The sequence below is a fragment of the Scyliorhinus torazame genome, chromosome 28 (genome assembly GCF_047496885.1).
Source record: "Scyliorhinus torazame isolate Kashiwa2021f chromosome 28, sScyTor2.1, whole genome shotgun sequence".
Classification (NCBI taxonomy): Eukaryota; Metazoa; Chordata; class Chondrichthyes; order Carcharhiniformes; family Scyliorhinidae; genus Scyliorhinus; species Scyliorhinus torazame.
Window position 1 is genome coordinate 7,233,606 of NC_092734.1, and position 24,761 is coordinate 7,258,366.

Genomic DNA, 24,761 nt, shown 5'->3' on the forward strand with positions numbered 1-24,761 from the left:
GTTTTCTTGGTAGGCCTCCTCCCACAGCTCTCAGGGAAACAGAATCAGCCACCTGGTTAACACTGCCTCAACCGTCCTTTCCAGAACCTTGGGGCTGGCCTGCCATGATTGACTGACTTACCTGGTGTACTGTCCCCTCAGTGCTGCCTCTCTTGGTCTGCGTGGAACTTTATGATTGACGCCTGACATTTAACTGGCACCCAGCACTTCAAGAGAGTGTTCTGTAAGCAAGACCTGTTTTATTAGTGCTCCAGGTTTCATAGTTATTACTGTTACTGCTGGTCTGCTGAGTTACTGTTCAACTTTATTATTTATATAAAGAATTTCCTTCCTTTATACAACACATTCAACTACCCACTTTGTAATCCCAAGTTACCACACAGGTAATGGCTCTTACTCACATCCGGCCACCTTTATTAGATGGGCATGGTGGAGGCAACCCATTAATTGGGCATTTCCCACAAAATGAAGCTGATTGGCGAACTTCAGATTCCAGGAAAATGCAGCCCAACTAGTTTGGATTAGTGTTTCAGAAGAAGAACCGCTCTGCTACAGTTCCCTAAAGTACAACAATGACTGTACTTCAAAACTACTTCATTGGTTGCACAGCATTCTGGGACATCCTGAGGTAATGAAATGCAATTATTTTTTTCTTGTCTGTTTTTGATATCTGTCGTGGGAGTGGAGTCAGGTTTCCGGTACCATCTGTTGTGGTGGATAACTGAAGTCCTGCTATCGCTCTGGTTTATTCCATCTGTTTCTTCATCAATCATAGATTCCCCAACAGTGCAGAAAGACACCATTTGGCCCATCAGGTCTGCACCAACCCTTTCAAAGAGGACTCTACCTAGGCCCACTCCCCCGTCCTATCCCCATAACCACAATGGGTTGATTATGGCTAAACCACCTACCCTGCACATCTTTTTGGGTTGTGAGGGTGAGACTCACGCAGACACGTGAAGAATGTGCAAACTCCACACGGTAAATGACCCGGGGCCGGTATCGAATCGGGGTCCTCGGCGCCGTGAAGCAGCAGTGCTAACCGCTGTGCAACCGTGCCACCCAGCACACTGGAATTACAACAATGTAATACGCATATAACTGCTCTGGAAAATGTCATTCCAACCTCCACTGACTTAGAGCCTGCAGGAAAATGGAACCCGAAGGCCAGAGCGCGATCAATTCTAGCGAACTCAGGGATGCCACCAGCTGCCGGGAAGCAGGTTAGTGTGCTGGGCCCAGCGAAGCAGGAAAACCGGGGAGAAGGTAGGTGTCCAGGTATGTGCATGGAATTTGGGGGTCCAGGTTGTGGGGGTCCTGGGGGCAGAGTCTGCCCGGGGTTGTGGGGGGGGGGTGTAGGGAGGGTGGTTGGTCCCCTCAGCAGAGGGTCCGCTCAGACTGGTGGGAGTCCAGGCCCACCTGGGGGGTGCGGGGTTTGATTATGGAGGGGGGAATCTAAGGTCTGCAGGTTGAGGAGTCCCACATGACTGTGGGTTGGGGTGGCGGGGCAAATACCACGGAGGGGGAATGGAGAGGTAGGTGGATGGGTGTTGGGAATGATCTGGGGGTAGGTTAGTCTGGGAGGGGCTCCAGAGTGTGGAAGGTGTTTAAAATGACTATGCTGAAGTTAGAAGTGGTTTTATTCCTTCTCTAACTCTTTCAAAGTAACTATTGGTATAATTTAAATCACTTTGTCAGAGACTTCGGCAAGGGATCCCAGCGCATTTTTGAGGTACTCCCCAAATTTTGTGGGGGGAGTATGATGAATGTAAGAAATTGGTATTTATAATGTATTTTATATCTGCTGCAATAAAGGTTTTTAAAAGCCTGGGTTAATGTGTATAATTGTTGCAGCAATATTATTAAAGAACCTAGATTAAGGTATCCAGACTGTGTCTGCTAATGCTGTAATTAAGAAGTCATAAAAGGTGAGGTCATGATTGATTCTAACCATTTACTTGTTTACGTATAGAGGGCTAATGCAACATTGTTATGATTGCTGGAGATTCCTTAGAGAGTGGATAATTTATTAAAGGTTGTGTTTAGTTCTATGTAAAAAAGTCATATGACATCTTAGTGGGATACAGATGATATAATTAATGGGAGGAACCAGGGGCGGAATTCTCCGACACCCCGTCGGGTCTGGGAATTGGCGCGGCGCCGTGCGAATCGCGCCATGCCACCCCGGCGCCGGGACGCAATTCTCCAGACCGGTTGGGGTATGCGCGACTCTGTGGCCCGGGCTGGTGCGCCGATTCTCCGGCCCAGATGGGCCGAGCGGCCGTCACCAAAAAGCCGAGTCCCGCCGACACTGTTCTAACATCCTCTGAACCGGCGGGACCTCGGTGTTGAAGGGTTTGGGGGTGGCCTGTGGGGGGGAGGGCTGTCCGACCCCGGGGGGGGGCCTCCGTAGTGGCCTGGCCAGTGATCGGGGCTCACCGATCGGCGGGCCGGCCACTCTGCCCCCCGGCCTCCTTTCCTCTGCGCTGGCTCCTGTAGCTCTGCGCCATTTGGCATTGGGGTCGGCGCAGGGAAGAAGGCCACTGCACATGCGCTAGGTGGCGCCGGCCCAACTGCGCATGCGCGGACACTGCGGTACCGGGTTCAGGCCATGATCGGCAGCTGGAGCGGCGGAGGCCACTCCAGCGCTCTCCTAGCCCCCTGCGGGCCGCGGAATGGAGTCCCAGAATGGGTGCCGACGGGCTCCCGTTTTTACTCCGGCGTCGGCACTTAGCCGCCCGTTGGGAGAATCCCGCCCCAGGTCTGTCTATAGTTTGCAGGTTTTGCAATGGGATTTGAATCTGATGAGACAGAAGGATTTTAAGTTGAACAGCAGTTTTGTCACATGCTGCTTGGTTGATCAGAAGTGTACTGGTTCTGCTCCTGAAAGGGTCTCTCTCTCTCCAAATGTCGCTACACAACTAAGCTAATAAGCTGTTTGTTAACTTTATTTATAAGTAGCATTTGAACTGTAATGGGATCTTAATTGGATTTAGCAGCAGATATAGATAATAAGTTTAAGTTTTTCCTTTTGCTTATGAACTGTTTAAGTGATAATTGTAAAGCTATTTTCTTTGATGTCAAGGTGGTTAATTCTGTGTTTAAATTCAAGTTTGTTTTAACATAAAAGATGTCTATTGGTCCAGAGTCATGGGGTGAAGTAAAAGTTTTAAAAGTTAACACAAATGTTTGGGGTTCTTGTGAGGTACTGAACAAATGTTGTGGCCTGGTCCGGGACCTTACCAGGAGCCAGGAAGTTACTGGCCAGTATTATCAATATGAAAATCTTCAGTCTTACACTGTGCATTTCCGTTTTGATGATCATGAATTTGTGAAGATTAATTAGAAGGTGGTAACGTAATGAATGGGATCAGATAACATCACAAACCGAGAGTGAAGCTTGATCTATTTGTGATTATCTTAATCTCATGATTAGATTTAATTTGCAGACATATTCTATGTCATTAGTCACCAGCTGTCTCTTTGCTGTGATGTTGTCATGTCCAGGTTAAAAATACCTTTCCGTCACGACTAAAAGATTGGCAAAAGCTTTTTAATAAAACAAATATTGTTGGATCCGGTGCTGTTCTTGAACCTTTTGATTCCTACATGTGATGTGGATGTCGCTGGCTAGGACAGCATTTTTATTGCCCATCCGTAATTGCCCTCGGGAAGGTGGTGCTGAGCTACCTTTTGAACCACTGAAGTCCATGTGGTGTAGGTACATCCACAGTGCTGTTAGCGAGGGAGTGGCAGGAAGTGAGGAACTAAGGAAGTGATTATCAGTTTGTCAGAGGTTTGGGGAGCGTGGGTGGTTGCTGTTCCGTCAAAAGAGTTGATGTTCCAAAAGAAAGTAAAATAAAGAAAATGAACGTTGGGTCCAGAAGACGAGCATGACAGAAGTTTGTGGAGACAAAATGTTTCTGCATTATTATGCAGTAATTATAGTCACAAATTTGGGCAACTAAATTCTTATCACTTCTCTCATCAGCACACGTGACAAAACAGTCACATTAGACTTTCTAACACTTAAAGCAACAGCAGCATCAACAACTTTATGCTCAGTTTGCCTTTGGGTGGGAGTGTCTTGTTAGTTCTTGGAAAGTTTCATTTTTCCACAAAGTGATTAGGGAGAATGGGCATTAGGGAAGAACGTTTTGAACATACGATTGGGAAATTATAAAAATAAAAATAACCAAATCAATCACTAAAGCAAGGAGAGCACAGAAGCCTCAAAATTACATTGTGGAACACTACTGTACAAATTGGACGAAATTCTCCGATATCGGCGCGATGTCCGCCGACCGGCGCCAAAAATGGCGCAAATCAGTCGGGCATCGCGCCACCCCAAAGGTGCGGAATCCTCTGCATCTTGGGGGGCTGAGCCCCAACCTTGAGGGGCTAGGCCCGCGCCGGACTGATTTCCGCCCCGCCAGTTGGCGGAAAAGGCCTTTGGTGCCCCGCCAACTGGCGCGGAAATGACATCTCCGGGCGGCGCATGCGCGGGAGCGTTAGTGGCCGCTCACGGCATCCCCGCGCATGCGCTGTGGAGGGAGTCTCTTCCGCCTCCGCCATGTTGGAGACCGTGGCGACGGCGGAAGGAAAAGAGTGCCCCCACGGCACAGGCCCGCCCGCGGATCGGTGGGCCCCCATCGCGGGCCAGGCCACTGTGGGGGCACCCCCCGGGGCCAGATCGCCCCGCGCCCCCCTCAGGACCCCGGAGCCCGCCCGCGCCGCCTTGTCCCGCCGATAAGGTAGGTGATTCAATCCACGCTGGCGGGACAGGCATTCTAGCAGCGGGACTTCGGCCCATCCGGGCCGGAGAATCGCGGGGGGGGGGGCCGCCAACCGGCACGGCGCGATTCCTGCCCCCGACGAATCTCTGGTGCCGGAGAATTCGGCAACCGGCGGGGGCGGGATTCACGCCAGCCCCCGGCGATTCTCCGACCCGGTGGGGGGTCGGAGAATCTCGCCCATTGTCTTTGTTATTAGAACAGAGACATTAAGCCAGTAAGGAAAATAAGTCGATGCCTCTGTTATAAAGTGGGAGTATGGAATTTCAAAAAAATGGAACATTTCATGAGCAGAATTCACTGAGGAGCAAGAACAAATTGACATGCATGGTCCATGGATAAGAGGGGTCAGACAAAAGAAACCAATACATGGATAAACGTCTTGCACAGTCCATGCAATACCTTCATTTTGAGTTGCCTTGAGTTTTTGGTCAGGTTTTTGCTTCAACATTTCCCATTTTAAATTACTGTGTTGGAATTTGCCGTTGAATTTTACTATTTTCAACGACACAGTCCAGCCTTTGGCGTAGTTGTCGAGTGAGTTTCCAAAATCTGTCCAAATGCACCTGCTGTCTCCTAGTTTTCTTCAAATTTTATATATTTTTTGATTTTGGCTGTTGATGCGTGTTCAGTTCATAAAGTTGTTTTAATTCCTTTAAGTCTTTCGTCTGACCTATTATCTTTTATTGCTTCCTGCTGTTTTTCTTATCAAAGTCCATACCACGGGTTTATCTTTTTACTGTGAGACCCTGTTCCTCTCGGTACAGCCCTCTAGGTTAACGTCAAAAATTAAAATACCACAGCTGCCTCCCTCCTGTCCACAAAGGAAGTTTCAGCCTGTTGCCCTTGACCCCCGCAATTTTGAGGAGACCATGAGCATATTTTGAGACTTTCTCCCCATTTTTTGGTCCTCAAAGGTGGCCCCCCATCCAGACCCCCAGAACACCCCGGAACACCGCTCCTGGGGAGACACCGACGTCTCGCCACTGCTTTCACCTGCACCATGGCAGAGATATCGCCTCAGTGGGTAATGTTAGCAATCTGGCTCCTGGGTCACCCTTTGGGAGCACCAGACACGTCCTGCAGCACATCAGGTGTGGGGCAGAGACTCCCCAGGGAGTGGACGGTCAGAGGGCTGCTCAATCCCAGCGAACAGCTGTCATCCAGACAGATGTTGTGCTTGTGGAAAAGATGATCCCATCTCTGGTGCAGATACAGAAGAAGAGGCAGAATCTACAGGAGGGGTATCAGCAACTTTCCAATGCCTGCAAGTACAGCTAGAGGAGTCCAGCTGCTTTCCGACGTGGAAGAATGTGCCCCAATGCATAGATTCCACTGAAAGGGTGGTGTCTGCAGTGGAAGGCCTGGGGCAAGATGTCAGAGCCATGCGTCAGGACATCCAAGGCTTGGGGCACACTGTGCTGTCTACAGTTAAGGCGCAGGACAGCGGAGCCCAGTCACAGGCGGACATGTCCCAGGTGCACATGGACATTTCTGCGGCGCTCCAGATCTTAGCCCAGTCACAAATGTTTTCAAGAATCAGTTAGATATAGCACGCTGTGCGAAGGGGATCAAAGGATATGGGGGGATAGGCGGGATTCGGCTATTGAGTTGGATGATCAGCTCTGATCATAATGAATGCGGAGCAGGCTCGAAGGGCCGAATGGCCTCCTCCTGCTCCTATTTTCTATGTCTATGTTTCTACAAAGAGCATTGGCCAATCACATGTCACAGGTACAGAGGGGCATGGCCCAGTCTCGGTGGGCAATGGTGGAGGGCATCGAGATCATGGTTTAGACAAGGGCGGGCCTCCAGGATTGACGACACCAGGTGACGGTGGTGCCTCCAGAACTCACTCGGGCCTCCCCTCTGTCCCCTGGAGTAGCATGGGGTCCAGCAAGCACCCCGAGGGAGGAGGAAGTGATGGGGATATTCCCAGCCCCTGACAAGTGCATCAGGAGGATGAGGATGATTTCCAGGAAGACCCAGGAGCCTGGGCTGGCACTCCAGGCTGCCCGGCGTGTGATCCAGGGCCACCGCACACGCTGCGGCATCTCATGGGCGGCAGGCCAAACAGGCTGACACATTGTCCCCTGTGACAACCCCTGCGACACCCCCTGTGACACACCGTGTGACTGACACCCCCTGTGACACCTGAAACTCGGCAGAGCCCATGCAGGCCCAGGGCTTCCAGCGGATGCCTGCCAAGGGGCAGAACGCAAGACAAGGAGCAATACATCGCCACTTCTGATGTGCTGGCTGGGGGAACACCTAGAAGCGATTGGCCATGAAAGAGTAGAAAGATAGATGACACTTATTTGACATGGGTTTAGTATCGAGTAGAGAGTAAGGGGGAAGAGTGCACATATTGTAAATACCATCAAACACTTTTACATCACGACTCCAATCCACCTCTAACCTCTGTCTCCTGGATGTGAAGCTGGGGCTGGGTGTGGTGCGGCGGCTGGGTACACGGGGGGGGGGGGAGGGGGGGAAGTGCCCATACCACATGAACATCCCACATGGTGACACCCTCACCCAGAAGTGGAGTGCTTGGGGGGCAGCGATGCGAGACCGCCTTGTGTGACAGCGACCCCAGTGAGTCAACTCGAACCATTCACCATCTCCCGCAAGCGCCCCCAACAACATATTAGGCCTTTGAGAAGGAATTGCCAGCTCACATCCGGCCAGACATGTTATCTAAAAGGCATGACTCAGACTGTATCAGACAATGAGGAGCAGCAAGTCGTCATTATCCTCCTCCGTCACGTGGACAAGACCCTCTGATACTGCCCACCCAGGGCTGACATCCTGCGGTGACGCTGGAATGATCCTGGGTGGGGGAGGATAGCGCTGTGGGAGTGGAAAGGGGTAGAAGGCTAGGGGGAAGGTGGAATGAAGGACTGAGGGAGTGGGAAGGGTTTAGAGTGTTGGGGGAAGGTGGACTTTCTGTGTGTTGTGGGTTGGGAGTGGGGGGGAGGAGAAGCGGGACAGGGAGGCGGAGCTGCTTGTGGCCAGGCCTTCTAGTTGGTAAATCGGGAGGTGATGAGTTTGTCCCGTGTGCGGTGGCTCCGGGTCACACGTCGGGCAGCCTGGAGTGCCAGCCCAGGCTCCTGGGTCTTCCTGGAAATCATCCTCCTCATCAGGTGAGGCCTTCCTCCTCCGGCATGTCGCACGCTGCTGCACGATATTATGAAGTACGCAGTAGGCCACCACAATGTTAGATACCCCACTAGAGCTGTCCAGCCATCGGGAGCACATCTTGAGCGCGCTGATGCACTGCTCAATGATGCTCCTGTGGTTGCTGTGTAACCGTCATTATAACGTTCTCTGCCTCAGTCTGGGGCCTCTGCACAGGTGTCATTAGGCATGGCCTCAGCGGGTAAGCCTTGGCACCTACGGCCAATCCCTCACCAGAGGGAGTGCTTTTAAGGTGCTGGGAGCTGACAAGTGCATCAGGATGTTTGTGTCATGCACACTGCCTGGATGTCGGGCGCAGACAGGCATGATTCGCACTCCAACTGCACATTCATGGTGTGGAAACCCTGACTATTGATGAAGGGCATGCCATGTCGAACCGGTGCTCGGAGGGTGACAAGTGTGCCGTCGATCACACCTTGGGCCTGGGGCATGCCAGCGATGATGGCGAATCCTTCTGCCCGGGCATCTTGTTGGGCCTGGTCCAGGTTGAAAGTGATGTAAGGGCATCTGTGGCAGCGCGGATGCACCTGTACGCGAAGGGTAGAAAGATCACACACAGGTCCCTGCAATGGGGCAATGTCCTTACGCTGGCGTTTCACTCCCGAGTTTCTAATAAAAAAGAACAATTGATTCACTCACCTGCAGGGGACTAGCAGGGACCCAGAGTGATTCACGCAGCCGCCACGCGAGCTTCCCGACGGGCATGTTAGTTCCACGCCGTCGGGAATTCGGCCGGTCTGGAGCCGAGAATCGTTGGGTAGGCCTCTGGCAATTGCCCCCCAGCCGCGCGGAGTACTACGCGCACACGTCGATTTTGGGGGCCCAGAGAATCGCTGGGCCCGATTTCGGGGCCAAATTGGATTCTCCGCCCCCGCGTCAAATGCGATTTCGGCATGGGGCTGCGGAGAATCTCACCCATTGCCTCCGAACCCCAAGAATGCATGTCAAATATTGGCATGTCAAACATTGGCATGTCAAACATTGGCATGGAAGCCTCCTGATTTTTGAGACAAGTATAATAAGCAATAGTTAATTATTTAGAACCAGTACCATCGTACATTAACCTCCTTCATGCATTGAGTTACGTTGCGGTTTAGCTATGGGCATCGGTTGCCACTTTCCTGGTGGGAGAGCACATGACCCACCCAGTGAGGAGGCCCACAGTAGACTTCACTGGGACAAAATAGGACAGGGGCCACAGAGCCTGTCGCAGCCACCGGTCCTCCTCTTGGCAGGTACAGGTAGAGAGGATAGAGGCCTCCAACATCACAGGCCGGGTGCCAGTCATTAATGGACACAGGGGTGCAGTGTGGACTACATCATCTTGAAGGGGTCAGGGGAGGGGTGGGAATGGACATGTTGAAGGTGGTGCAGCAGTATATCTCACAGTGACCATGTAACCTGGTGGCATTGGATAGTTAATGGAATCCTCACCTTGCTGACACTCTCTGTCTCTTTCCCTCCCCTGCAGAGACATGGGTTTTGGTCTACAGCCAGCTGTGCTCGCAACCTACCTGGCCACTGCTGCCATTGTGGATGCAGAAGAGGAGCCTGCTCCAGAAGAGAAGGGTCCAGCTGATGAGGCTCAAATACTGGCCGTCTAACAAGCGAGGAGGAGGTGCGAAGGGGCCACCTCATCAGGCCACATGTATACCGTGGACATTTGTCCTTCGAGGAGCTACCAGACCACGTGCCGCCAACGATTCCGAATCACCAGTGCGACCGTGCACCACCTGTTCCAGATGGTGGCACACCTGGCATCGCCAGAGTATAGGGGCTCCTGGTGGCCGTCAAAGTGACAGTCGCCCTAAACCTTTGTGCCTCTGGCTCATTCCAAGGCTCAAGCAGGGACCTGTGTGTGATCTTTCTACCCTTCGCGTACAGGTGCATCCGCGCTGCCACAGATGCCCTTACATCACTTTCAACCTGGACCAGGCCCAACAAGATGCCCGGGCAGAAGGATTCGCCATCATCGCTGGCATGCCCCAGGCCCAAGGTGTGATCGACGGCACACTTGTCACCCTCCGAGCACCGGTTCGACATGGCATGCCCTTCATCAATAGTCAGGGTTTCCACACCATGAATGTGCAGTTGGACATTGCCCCATTTTGGGAGAATCCAGCCCAATGTTTAGGGCCACTCCTTCCCAACTAGGTGAATTGCTGCTTCAGAGAGCTTGAATGGGCTGAATGGCTCCCTCCTATGCTTCCCGTACCAGCCTCCCCGAACAGGCGCCGGAAAGTGGTGACTAGGGGCTTTTAAGGGGCTGTTTAGCACAGGGCTAAATCGCTGGCTTTGAAAGCAGACCAAGGCAGGCCAGTAACACGGTTCAATTCCCATACCAGCCTCCCCGAACAGGTGCCGGAATGTGGCGACTAGGGGCTTTTCACAGTCACTTCATTTGAAGCCTACTTGTGACAATAAGCGATTTTCATTTCATTTTCATTTAACCATTCAATGATTCTATGAGATACACTTAATCCCTAGTTATCTTGAAATGGCTCTTGCATATAATTCTTGGTTTGAATAATTCCAAACAATTTGATTGGGGAGAAAATGAAAACGCTGAGAGATCCCTGCATCAGCCAGATTTGTATTTGGAAACCACTTTGGAACTCAACCCTACTATGACATAATTCTTTAAGCTCTCTAATTGTAACACATGCACCTGCCACTGCTACACATCAACAATCTTATCTGATTACTAAAACCTCAAGTGCAATCCACTTTGTAGACACTGGCTTGCCTTCCCAGAAGGCATCAGTTTCTGTTGCATTGAAATGGGAAGGCCCCGTTCATTTGCGGAGGTTTTTAAACTTGTTCATTTCTCAGTGCATAATTTAGAAATAATTTTTTTTTAGAGTATCCAATTAATTTTTTCCAATTAAAGGGCAATTTAGCGTGGCCAATTCACCTACCCTGCACATCTTTGGGTTGTGGGGGCGAAACCCATGCAAACGCGGGGAGAATGTGCAAAGTCCACACAGACAGTGACCCAGAGCCGGGATCGAACCTGGGACCTCGGCGCCGTGAGGCAACAGGGCTAACCCACTGCGCCACTGTGCTGCTCGTGCATAATTATTTTGAAGACACTTGATAAGCAAGGTCAAAGGTGACCTAAAGTCTATTTTCACTCGATGATGCATACTGGGCAAATATCTGTCATAGCTCAATTGCAGCCACTGGGTCTGTATCTTAAAAGACTGTTTTGTCACATCTATCCTGATACTGTCAAAACGAACACCACTTAGTTTGATAAGTGGCACAGGTTTTCTTAGTTAAGTGTAAGGAGCAGGTGCATCAAGTGTTGAAAAATCTCAACTGCAGGTTTTTGGAATAGGTTACAGTGAGGTGGTCCCAGCTGGTTGAATATCAGACTAACACATGCATTCCTTCTTAATTACCTGTATATATGGCACACTGCAGGTGCACAATCTACAGTTGTCCGAGGGCTGCTAAATTCGTAGAAGTCCCTTTCCCTAGTAAAATGTTTTGCTGATTATCACTATGCTATTGAGAGCTGCATGTTATATCTTTAACCATTTGGAGATTAACACAATTGATACTGTCCTACTGTAATGGCAAAGAAACGTAATCACGCAGAGGTATTTCTTGGATATGTTTAGTTCCTCCCATATGGAGATTTATTTTAACCCTTTCCGATTTTATCCACCTTTCCTGATGACATTGGCTATAACTGGAGTGCTGTTCCATAGATTGCCTTCTCGACACCAGTGTTTTTCAAACTTTTTTTCTGGGGAGCCATTTTTACCAACCGGCCAACCTTCGGGACCCAACCCGGCCGACCTTTGCAACCCACGTCAGCCGACCTTCGCGATCCACGCCGGCCGACCTTCGCGACACATGATGGCTGACCTTCGCGGCTCATGCCGGCCGACCTTCACGACCCATGCCGGCCGACCTTCGCGAACCATGCCGGCTGACCTGCACGACCCACCATTTTCTCTTACCTTGTTTGTTGCTGGCAAAAATGGAGGAAATGGCTTTTGGTCCCTTTGGCCCCAATGGTTCCTTTGGTCCCTTTGGCCCCCCCAACTTGTAAAAAAAAGGCTGTGACCGTATTTAAAAAAACTGCAGCTGCACTGCGCATGCATGCCCGATCATCGGTGTGCATGTATGTATGTTCGTGGCCATTTTGAAGGCCGCTCGCAATGGCATAAAGCCCCCGAGTTTGACAATGCCTGCTCTACACTGCCCAGATGCATAAGCTTGGACAATGACGTTCTGCAGGTAATTCCATTTGATCCATGTGTGTGCTTTTTTCAGAAGAGGCAGCTGGACAGTGATCAAGAGCAGAAACCTTGGCTGAATTTTCCCCTTTTTCTATTTGGTACGGAGGATAATTATGGGAGCCACCCATTGCAGTTTTTACACCAGTGACAACACTTAATTGGCTGTGAAATGCTTTGCATTGATGCAAGATGCTGCAGAAAGGCAAGTCTTTCAGATTCTAGCCGAGATTAGTTAATTTGTTTTGTCCAATCCTTTGTCCTTAAAATATGCATCCAGTCTAAACATGAACACCAACAAAGATAAATTTTGTTTAAAAAGAAATCTTCTATATCAGTTTCCAGTTCATACTTGGAATAAAATATACAAATATATATAAAAATATTATCTTATTTTTTATTTGGTTCAATAAATTCTGTACTTCCCTGTCCCTTTTATCAGACTACAACACAATTGAACTGATTACACTTGGACTTGTCAGTGGTTTGCACAGAAGGTTATGAGATTTTTTGCAACAGTATTGATATGTGCAGAGTATGTGTCACCAGCCAATCACATGTACAGTCTGAGTGACTCAGATTCAGGCCCCAATAATTATTTTTGTAAATCAGTGTTGCAACGGCAATCGACAGGTGGAACTGTCACATTCGATTCATGCCAGTAACGTCACTGAGGTATGATGGGAATGGTGCATCTGCTAGAAGAGTGTTGAGGCTGGATGACAGTTTATTGATGTAACACGTGTCCTGTAACACAATTTAGAACAATAAAGCAGCCAATGTACATGGGCCATTGTAAACTATGCAGCCTTCATGGCGCAGAGTAAATGTGCAAAGTTCAGGGCTTAAGGAGTTAGCATGTGGTGCTGGCACCAAGACTCCTTTGTAGCATAAGTTATTTACAGGAGAATTGTCATACGTTCACCTCCTTAGTAGTGTCCGTAAAGTGAAAATGATTACAATGCTTTATTACACACCGTTAGATAATAGGACAAAGTTTTTAAAGAGTGAATCTCACAAGAGTATCATCGGCCACTAACATTTAAATTACACTAAAGTAAAATGTAAGATAAACAGGTAGTTTTATGGGATTTGTATTTGCATTATTGAATATTAGACATAAGGTATAGATTAAGTGAGTTTAATTTAATGTTTCTGTGTAAGGAAGGGTAAACCTATATAGGTTTATGCTAGACAAATGTTTATGTATGTGTTTGGTTCATCCAAACTGCGCCTCTATTGTGCTTAAAGAGGGTAATCAGCATGAAAGTAAACAAGCTGGGAGAAGTAAAAGTTGTTGTTTAGCAACCAGCGACACCTTTGAGGTAGGAAGGCTTTGCGTATTTTTAATTGATTTCATTGCAATTGGCCATAGAAGGCTAGAGAGGGAATACCTCTCTCGGCTTTGCTAGAGGAAAAGCCACATCATGGAGTAATGGTTAAGAAAACAAGCGCAGGAGATGTAAAGAACAGCTGGTTAAATAAACTGGAGAAATGAAGAGAAGTTTCCAAGAAGTTTGAGGGTAAAGGAACAGAGAAGACAGGTACTAAAACAGTACTGCCCAGTAAAAATAGACAGAGCTGAGAATAAGTTGGCTCACGAGAAACCAGAAAATATCTGAAGTGATTTCAAGGTATGTGCAATTTTACTACAGATTGTGGAATGTGAGTTGAACTAATTATGGAAATTGGTGGCTGGATCTCCGAGGTTATATAAAAATATTTAAGACAAAGAAAGCCTGAAAGGAGAAGTGGAAAACCTGGTGATGAATTCCTTGCTAAAAGGTGGAACAGAAGCTTTGTTTGAAAGGACAGTTAGAAAACCTGGAGTGGATCCTTAATGCAAACAGCTGATGGAAAGCATTGTTTGAAAGAAGATCTTAAAACGTGTCCTTTTGGGAGTGGAGTTTGGAAACCTTCATGTGAGAATCAAATGGGATATTGTGAGAAAAATCCACGGAAGATCAATTGAGTGGCATCGTATATTTGGTTCAGAATGGGGTGTTATCTTTGAACTGTATAAATTTGTGAAGCTCAGGGGAGAGTAATGGAAGTCTTGTATCATAATCAAAACTTAGTTGAATAAATGTTTTTTCCCCTTGTTGAAACTAATTAGCGATCATGATGCTGTTCCTCAGTTTTCTAAAAGAAAAAGTAAAAGTTACAATCTTTGGAGCAAAAGTTCCATTCTGGAATCTTCCCAGCCAGTAGGAACACCAACTGGGATTGTCTTAAAAAAAGAAAACAATATAAATTTAAGACAACTCCGGTCAATTGTGTATAAGGTTGGTGTTGTGTATTGTACTTGCGGAATGGAATGCTGAAGCATGTAGGGTTGAACACAGTTAATCTACAGGAGGTGTATTAGGTCGCTGTGAACTGTACAAAGACTTGATGTAGATCGAGACAAAGCAGCTGATGACAACACAGACTATCACATGACTGGACTCTTAAAATGACCATACAAAAACACAACATACATATATATAACATCCCTCCCTCTTTACTTCTAAGGCCCAACATAACAAATAACTATAGTTTTTTTACATAAGTGATTAAAACAAAAATACAAGGGCAGGCATTACATAATAATATAGTTAATAGGAAAGATGATCTTGTGGGCAGCTATTCCGCACTGGTTGCCCACGCACTTGGTTGCTCTTGTCCTTTGAGACACTTGCAGGTTCCTCAATGGATGTCTCTATCCTGAGTATCATTACAATCTCTTTTACAGAAGGGAGACAAGTAGCAACAGAGGATTCTTTGGCAATCTCTGTTTCTGAGGATTGGCCAGAAGTCTCAGTCACACTATCTGGTTGGATGGATGGCGCTTTCTCTTAAGGTCATTCTGGCATACATGTTACTGACACATCGGTACGTGTAGATAACAACTGTTGAATGTGTCGTCTCCACACTAGCTCATCTTCAGTTTGTACTGTATAGGAGATAGGGCCAGTTTGAGTCACAGAGTTGCAGGAACCCACTTCTTACTAGCGGTTTAACTGTACAGCAACACTTGCTCTCCTTGTTGAAACAAGTGTCTTTTAGAATGACCTTCTCTTTAAGATTTGCGATTTCATTCTACTATCTCGGATGTCTCCTGCTATAAAAGTAGATCAAATGTAATTCTCAGCTCATTCTTCAGTAGTAGTAAAGCTGGGGAATTGAGTAATCGCCAAGAAATTGTTTAGTCGGTGATGTAATGAATCTTGGTCCTTGGAGGTCTCCAGTGCATGCTTCAAGGACTGGACAAACCTTTTGGCTAAACCATTTGCAGATGGGTGCTGATTTTGTGTGTCAGACACCACTGATCTGAATAGTCTTCGACCTCCTGAGCCATGAAGTGTGGACCGTTGTCACTCACGATTTGTTCTGGTTTCCCAAATCTGTCAAAAACTTTGGAGCTTGGATGGTTTGTTCTGCGGTTGACTTCATTAAGACCATCTCAGGTCACTTGAGTGTGCCTCAATGATGACTATGAGCATGTGCCTCTTGTATGGATCAATAAAGTCAATGTGTAGACATTGCCAAAGCATTTTAGGGCACTTCCATGGATGAAATGGGGACAATGGTGATGCATTCCTTACCTTGGGCACCAATTCCTGGCCACCAAATGTAGCTCCTTTTTATTTCTTTTATTTGAGCTACATCTGGGTATCCTCCATGTAATTGTTCCAATACTGTTTGGCGCAAGTTTGGAGGAATTATTACCCTCATTCCCACAACCGGCATTCGCCCTGTGCTGTCAGACTTACTGTGTATCTGTCCCAACATCGGCAGTCAAAAGCTTCTATTCTCTTTTTTACTTTTGTGGAAAATATTTTTTCTGATCCGTTCCTTGTCGCCAGTTGCCTATTGTGTATTGTATTTGCAGAATAAAAGAATGGAATGCTAAAGAACTTGGAGTTGAACGTAATACTCCGAGGTTAATTAGGTGGCTGTCAACTGTACACCTAAACTGAGACAAAGCTCACAAAGCAGCCAATGACAACACAGACTTACTATCACGTGACTAGACTCAAAGTGAACATGCAACAACACAACAACAACCCAGAACTGTCTTCTGTGTGCAAGAGAGTGAGATGAATCAAAGAATTGGTCACACAAGATTCATTTTAAGAGGGAGTCAAAAAGAAGTGTGCTAAAGTCCTTGTACACAATAAGCGCAGCCGACAATATCTGCACTAGTCTTTTGCTGTCAGTGACGAATGTGATATAAAATAGTTACTTTAGAGATACTAGTTAATGTAATGTAGAAATAAGCCACTTTGATTCTGGCAGTTAGGGACAAAGGGGTTTGAGACCGCATGGAAAAAGCAGGAAGAGGTGTGTCTATGAGAGTGATGCTGCATTGATAGGGGCCAGAGAAAGGGATTGGAAGTGAGCCAATCAGAATAGATCGAACAGGTCAGGAGGGACATAGGCTGACCTATGGCCGTCGAGTATGTGAAACTTGATACCATTTGAATTGATTTGCAGAGATCCCTTTGTTTCTTTGTTCATTCGCTTTCTGGGATATAGGAAACTGGATGTCTCTTATATTTCTATGAAATGAATCAAGCTTGCAAGCTAAATAAATAACTTCTTTTTACGTGCGAATCCATCTCAACTTTTATTGAGGCCAGACTGACAGAGAAAGAAATTTGGGGATCAACATCAGTTGTCTGAACAGATCTGAATTAGCATGCTGTGGTAGAAGCAAATGCTTATTTTCAATGTGCCAAAGGCATTGAGTGAGATTCTCTGGTCTCCCCACAGTTTCTCATTTAATCCCACCCCACACTGGCGGGGGTGCGCCTGCCGGGAAGCGTGCAGGGGGGTGTGCCTGCGGGAAGCGTGCAGGGGGGGGTGCCTGCGGGAAGCGTGCAGGGGGGGGGGGGTGCCTGCGGGAAGCGTGTAGCGGGGGGGTGCCATCGGTGGGACCAGAAGATCCCTCCGGCGTTGAACAGCCAGACGATCTCACCCAATAAGTCAGCTTCAGTCTCATGCTTTTTGGGTTCTGTGCATTACGTTCCTTGAACACATCCAATAATTTCACACTGAATAAAGTTCAGTACTCTTTTTTTAAATTCTTCCATGGGATGTGAGCATCATTGTCTAGACCAGCATTTATTGCTGATCCCTAATTGCCTTTGAGAAGGAAGTGGAGCATCTCCTTAATCCACTGCAGTCCATGTGGTGCAGGAACATCCACAGTGCTGTTAGGAGGGTTGCTCCAGAATTTTGATCCATTGACAGTGAGGAACAGTGATATCCCGTCAGCATAGTGTGTGATATAAGAGGGGATCTTGCAAGTTGTGGTGTTCCCATGCATCTGTTGCACTTGTCCTTCTAAGTGGTAGAGGTCACAGGTTAGGAAAGGTGCTGACCTAATTCCATGACACTTCAAAAGGTCTGGCGTCAATATTTCAGACTCCCAGGGTTTCTCCCACCCGACTGTAAACCAATGTGCTGCCCGCCGCCACCTCTGGTGGGTCTGTCCTGTTGGTGGGACAGGACATACCCAAAGGTGATGATGTTGGGACATGATTCCCTGAGTATGACTATGTTCGGCTGTTGCTTGACTAGACTGTGGGACAGCTCTCCCAACCTTGGCACAATCCCCCAGCTGTTAGTAAGAAGGACTCTGCAGGGTTGACAGGGCTGGGTTTTCTGTTGTTGTTTCTGGTGCCTTGGTCGATTCTGGGTGATCTGTCTGGTTTAATTAAGACTGTGTAATGGTTTGATACAATTGGGTGGCATGGTAGGTCATTTCAGAAGGTAGCCCAAGCAAAAACTGGAGTCAATGGGAATCAGGGGAAAGGTTCTCTGCTGGTGACATGAACAAGAAGCAAGAGTAGGCCATTCGAGTCTGCTCCACCATTTAACATGATCACAGATGGTCTGAAGGTAACATTAAATCTGCACCCGCCTATCCCAATGGAAGTCCCGGTTGGAGTCATACCTGGCACAGAGGAAGATGGTTGAGTGTTTTAAAGGTCAATCATCTCAGTTCCAGGTCATCACTGCAACAGTCCCTCTGGGAGTGTCCTAGGCCCAACCATCTTCAGTTGCTTCGTGAATAACCTTTCTTCCATCATAAGGGCAGAAGTGGGGATGTTCGCTGATGACTGCACAATGTTCAGCACCATGCGCAGCTCCTCAGAGACTGAAGCAGTCCATGTCCAAATGCAGCACGACCTGAACAATATCCAAGCTTGGGCTGATAAATGGCAAGTAACAATTGTGACAGCTCAGAAAATATATTATTGCCATAGAGGGAGTGCACCGAAGATTCACCAGATTTGGTCCGGGGATGATGGGACTCTCTTCTGAAGAGAGGTTGGACAACCTGGTGCTGCATCCTCTAGAGTTTAAGAATGAGGAGTGATCTCATTGAAACATCCAAAATACTTAAATAGGCAGGGTAGTTGCAGGTAAGATGTTCCCTTGGTTAGAAAATCTAGAACCAGGGGGCATAATTTCAAAACAAGGAGGAAGCCTCTAGGATCTGAGATGAGAACATAGAATATACAGTGCATTGGGAGGCCATTCGGCCCATCGAGTCTGCACCAACCCATTTAAGGCCTCACTTCCACCCTTTCCCCGCAACTCAATAACCCCCCCTAACCTTTTTGGTCACTAAGGGCAATTTGTCACGGCCAATCCACCTAACCTGCACGTCTTTGGACTGTGGGAGGAAACCGGAGCACCCGGAGGAAACCCACACAGACAGTGACCCAGCAGGGAATCGAACCTGGGACCCTGGCACTGTGAAGCAGCAGTGCTATCCACTTCTGCTACCGTGCTGCCCACACAGAGGGTTGTGAATCTGTAGAATTCTCCACCCCAGAGGGCTGTGGAAGCTCAGTCATTGAGTACGTTTAAGGTGGAGATTGTTAGATCGCTGATTAACAATTATGTAAGGGCTATTGGGATAGTGTGGGTAAAAGGCATTGAAGTATCCGATCAGCCGTGATCTTATTAAATGGCGGAGCAGGCTCGAGTGGCTGAATGGTCTACTCCTGTTCCTATGTTCCACACAAGCGCAATTGTCATGTGAGAGTACCTTTAAGAAATGGGTGTTTATAAATAGGTGTGTATATAAATATCTGTAGTGAGAGTACCTTTAATAAATGGGTGTTTAATACTGCAGTGATGCCAGAGTGTGGGTGGAGCTGGGCTGTCTGTCAGCTTTTTACTTTCGTTTTTGAGCAGGCTGCAGGATGTGTTTTAGTTTTGTTTTCAGAGCTGGATAGCTGCAGTCACAGCCAGAAGGTGTATGAATCTCTCTCTGTAATCTAAAGATTGTAAATCAATCCTGGTGATTTAAAACTAATAACAGTAGTGACTTTAACCTGATGTGCTTCTGGTAAAAGGTGTTTTAAGTCGTATGGATGTTAAAAGGAAAGCTTAAAGGATTACTTAGTGTTGTATTCCTTGGGGGGTTGTATTTGAATTAATGGTTGCTGAGATGTTCGCTGTATGTTTTAAAAAGGTTAACTTGAGTTCATAGAATAAACATTGTTTTGCTTTAAAAAATACTTTTCCATTTCTGCTGTACCACACCTGTAGAGTGGGCCGTGTGCTCCCCAGACCACAATCCAGTAAAAGTTGTGGGTCAGGTGAACTCCATGATACACTTTGGGGTTCTCTAAACCCTGGCCCATAACACAATGACCATCTCCAACAAGAGAGAATCTAAACATCGCTCCTTGAATCCCCCACTATCAATATTCTGGGGATTATCATTGGCGAGGTATCAAGAGCAGGTCAGAGGCTGGGAATTTTAGGGTGAGTAACTCACCTCCTGACTCCCCAAAGCCTGTCCACCATCTACAGGGGACATGTCAGGAGTGGAATGGAATACTCCCCACTTGCCTGGATGAGTGCAGCTCCAACAACACTCAAGACGCTGGACATCATCCAGGATAAAGCAGCCCGCTTGATTGGCATCCCATCCACAAACATTCACTCCCTCCATTACCGACGAACAGTGTCAGTCGTGTGTACCTTGAACAAGATATACTGCAGGAACTTACCAAGGCTCCTTAGGCAGCACCTTCCAACCCCATGACCAACACCACCCATAAGGATAAGGGCAGCAGATATCTGCGAACTCTACCGCCTGGAGATTTCCCTGCAAGCCACATATCATCCTGACTTGGAAATATATCCCCTTCACAGTCACTGTGTTAAAATCCTGGAACTCGCCCCAGCATGGTGGACTGCAGCATATCAAGACGACAGCTCACCACCACCTTCTCAGAGACAATTAGGGATGAATGCTGGCCTAGCCTGCAACACCGACATCCAATAAATTAATTAAAAAAGTTATGATCAACCACATTGCTGTGAGTCTGGAGTTACATGTAGGTCAGACCACATAAGGACGGCAGATTTCCTTCCCTAATGGACATTTTTCTAATGGATTCAAGTGAATGGCTCATTATTACGGTCCCTAGCTGCCTTGAAATGGCTTTGAATATAGAAACTGTTATTAGAATATATAAATCACCATGCATTATTCTCAAAGTAACAAGATCAATGATTGATCTATAAACATTAATTTATTTCCACAATTTTGTACACTTGCTTTCCTGGAATTCGGTTCCTGTGCATTGTTGAGTCATCTACATAGTTATTTATTATCCCTCGACATTTTACAACATTTAATTGCTGGACCATCTCCCCCCATGGCAGAAGTAATTGACTAAATTATCCCTACAAAAGCTATTTTCTGAAATGTGCCAGATACATTGTGGAAACACCTCACTGCCACAAAGCATCAGGATTTCCCAAACCCTTCAATCAAATTGATTTTCCTTGATTTGTCCCACGGTTTGTGCAGCACTGTCATTAGCACTGCGTTCTCACAGGGCCTCCTTCTGTACTGTTGGGATTCGAGGAGAACTTGTTTTCACCACTCATTCTTACCCCAATATCTTTTCAACTACATACAGGCAGCCCTCGACTTTACGATGCACAAGTTATGAACTTATCACATTTATAAATTTTCACTCTGTTTCGGCTTCACAAACGCCAGTTATGACCTTACAGCGTTGTGTGCCTTTTATATATTGGATTGGATTGGTTTATTGGCACGTGTACCGAGGTACAGTGAAAAGTATTTTTCTGCGAGCAGCTCAACAGATCATTAAGTACATGAAAAGAAAAGAAAAAGAAAATACAAGGTACACAATGTAACTGGTTTAGCACAGTGGGCTAAACAGCTGACTTGTAATGCAGAACAAGGCAGCAGCACGGTTCAATTGCCGTACCAGCCTCCCCGAACAGCACCGGAATGTGGCGACTAGGGGCTTTTCACAGTAACTTCATTGACGCCTACTTGTGACAATAAGCGATTATTATTATTAACTACATAAACACCGGCATCGGGTGAAGCATACAGGGTCTAGTGTTAATCAAGTGAGTCCATAAGAGGGCCATTTAGGAGTCTGGTAACAGCCGGGAAGAAGCTGTTTTTGAATCTGTTCGTGCGTATTCTCAGACTTTTGTATCTCCTGCCCGATGGAAGAAGTTGGAAGAGTGAGTAAGCCGGGTGGGAGGGGTCTTTGATTATGTTGCCCGCTTTCCCCAGGCAGCGGGAGGTGTAGATGGAGTCAATGGATGGGAGGCAGGTTCGTGTGATGGACTGGGCGGTGTTCACAACTCTCTGTAGTTTCTTGCGGTCTTGGGTCGAGCAGTTGCCATACCAGGCTGCGATGCAGCCTGATAGGATACTTTCTAAGGTGCATCTGTAAAAGCTGGTGTTAATGTGGACATGCTGAATTTCCTTAGTTTCCTGAGAAAGTATAAGCGTTGCTGTGCTTTCTTGGTGGTAGCGTCGGCGTGGGTGGGCCAGGACAGATTTGTTTTGGTGATGTGCACCCCTCGGAATTTGAAACTGCTAAACACCTCCACCTCGGCCCCGTTGATGCTGACAGGGGTGTGTACAGTTCTTTGCTTCCTGAAGTCAATGACCAGCTCTTTAGTTTTACGGGCGTTGAGGGATAGATTGTTGTCGCTGCACCACTCCACTAGGTTCTCAATCTCCCTCCTGTATTCTGACTCGTCGTTATTCGAGATCCGGCCCACTATGGTCGTATCGTCAGCAAATTGTAGATGGAGTATTTTTGGGTCTCTAACCCGAACTAGCCTGTATGGAGACAGAGGCAGACAGGATAACAGGTGGACAGGGAGCAGCAGTGTTATATCTGTCTTGGTTTTGTGTGCCTCAGTTAGATAGACGCACAGTTATTGAGAATACACTAAATATGCCAGCACCACACTAGGCTCGTCTAGTGTATCCGTGCAGTTTAATCTCCTACAATGACTTGTTGGCTGACAAAATAGCTTCAGACAAAGTGGCTTACCACCACCTGGGACCACCAAGCAGATACACAGAAGAAGGACTCGACATTAGCACGTGCTGACAAACCAATCACCCATTTTTAACGTTGTACAAATCGGATTCGACTGATCACATTGAATTGTGGCAAGGTTTTCAGAAACCAATTGTGGCGCAAGTCTGAGGACTGCCTGCGAATGTAAAACTTAACATCAGTCCAATAATTGAAATGGAAAAGCAACCTTAAAACTTTCAAGAGATTATTTTCCCAGAAGGCACAAATGAGACACACGTTAAAGAATTGGAAATGATCTATTTCAGTCTGATGGACCACGGGTTGCTTTTATCGTTCGTTCCCTCATCACGAATAATCAACTAATTTAAGGAACCCTCCCGGTGAAACCATTCTACGATGGTTTATAAGAGTATGGCTTCCAATTAATTGATTGGAAACAGTTTCAGCAATTGAAGGTATCACGGTGCAGTATGTCACCCAGTTCAAGCTTATCCTCCTCTCATCTGACCGAGTTTACTCTCATTTCTGTCCTCTTCACTTGTCTTTATAGTATCGCCCACCACCCCTCTCCAACTTTATATTTTCTTGTTTCCTCTCCCTTTTTTTATTTTTGTAGGTCAACTTGAATTTCATGCTTCTACTTTCAACCAGGAGGAAGTGCTTCTTGATCTCAATTGGATTACATTGTATGTAGGAGTCGCACTTAGTAAGAGTGGGCAATGGTGGGGGTGGGGGGTGCGGTGGAGAATTGAGTGGAACAGATTCACCAGTCATTTTGGACTCCGTTCACCACAAATAAACTGGTGTTGATTTCCTATCAGAGCTTCAGCTGGAATATACATTCACAGCTGTCTGCTTCTCTGAGACAGAACTGTATGGTCAGACCTCGTTACACCAAGATCAGGATGACTGTGTGGTTTAATGAGAGTGTCATTGTAATGAGATATAACTGAGCTTGCAATAAAGCTAAAACTGATCCAGGCTAGACTGAGTGTATCCATATCATGGCCCCACCCCCTGCACCATGTGGTTAGTTTGCTCATCATCCCTGAAGTCTGTGGTTTCGCCCCCAAACACTAACTGCAAGAACATTGGACAATTGCAAGAACTGAGACTACTCCATTCCTGCCTCCTGGATTACATTCACACCTTGCTGTTCCTGACCAAAGATCAAATTGGAGATACCTAGGCTAAGGGGGTTGACTGCCTCTTAGCAACAACATTGTCCAAATAACTTTTTTCATCACAGTGGCTGGAGGTCAGACCCCAGGTCATCAACACTGAGCTGAAGAGGTTGTTCCAGCCACAAACACTACAGATGTGGCTGCTGTGGAGCACACATCCTGGGGGTTACCATTGACCTGAACTGGACCAGCTATATAAATACTGTGGTTACAAGAGCAGGTCAGAGGCTGGAAATTCTTCAGTGGGGAACTAATTTCTTGACTCCTCAGGATTTATCCACCACCTACAAGGCACAAGTCAGGGGTGTGATGTAGTATTCTCCACATCATGCCTGGCTGAATGCAGCTCCAACATCATCTGACACCATCCAGGACAAAGCAGCCCACTTGATTTGCACCCCATCCATCAGCTTAAATATTGATTCACAAGGCAGAGTGTCCAGACCTCACGGTTTCACTGAATGCTCGGCAATAATACTCATCTAAGACATGGCACACGTACCCACAGGAATGCACTTGAGAATATTTTGTTTATTAAACGGTCAACAGTAATAAAGATTTGAAAATCAGCAACTTAACCAATGCACATATCACACTAACTATTGAACAACAAGGAAACGACACCGTTCCATATTGGTACCAATGCAAAGCTATATCAGCTACTTTTCACAAAGAAACCAAACAGACAGTATCACCCTTGCAGGTTCCTCAACAGAAACAGAGGATAAGCCTGAGAATGTTCAGTGCGACATGGGCAGCAGATATAGTTGCCTCTGTTACAAGTACCCACAATCTGGGGGATGAAAAGGCAGACACGTTTTGAAAATGCACAGCTCTCTCATAGGATTCAGTTGATGAGTGACTAGAACAGTGGATGAATAGTGCACAGGGGCGTGCGTTGTTCACTGAATATTTTCCTGCCATACTTGTGGCATTATCGAAGCTCTGCCCATGTCAAATTTTGATGTCTAAACCTAAATTTGCAAT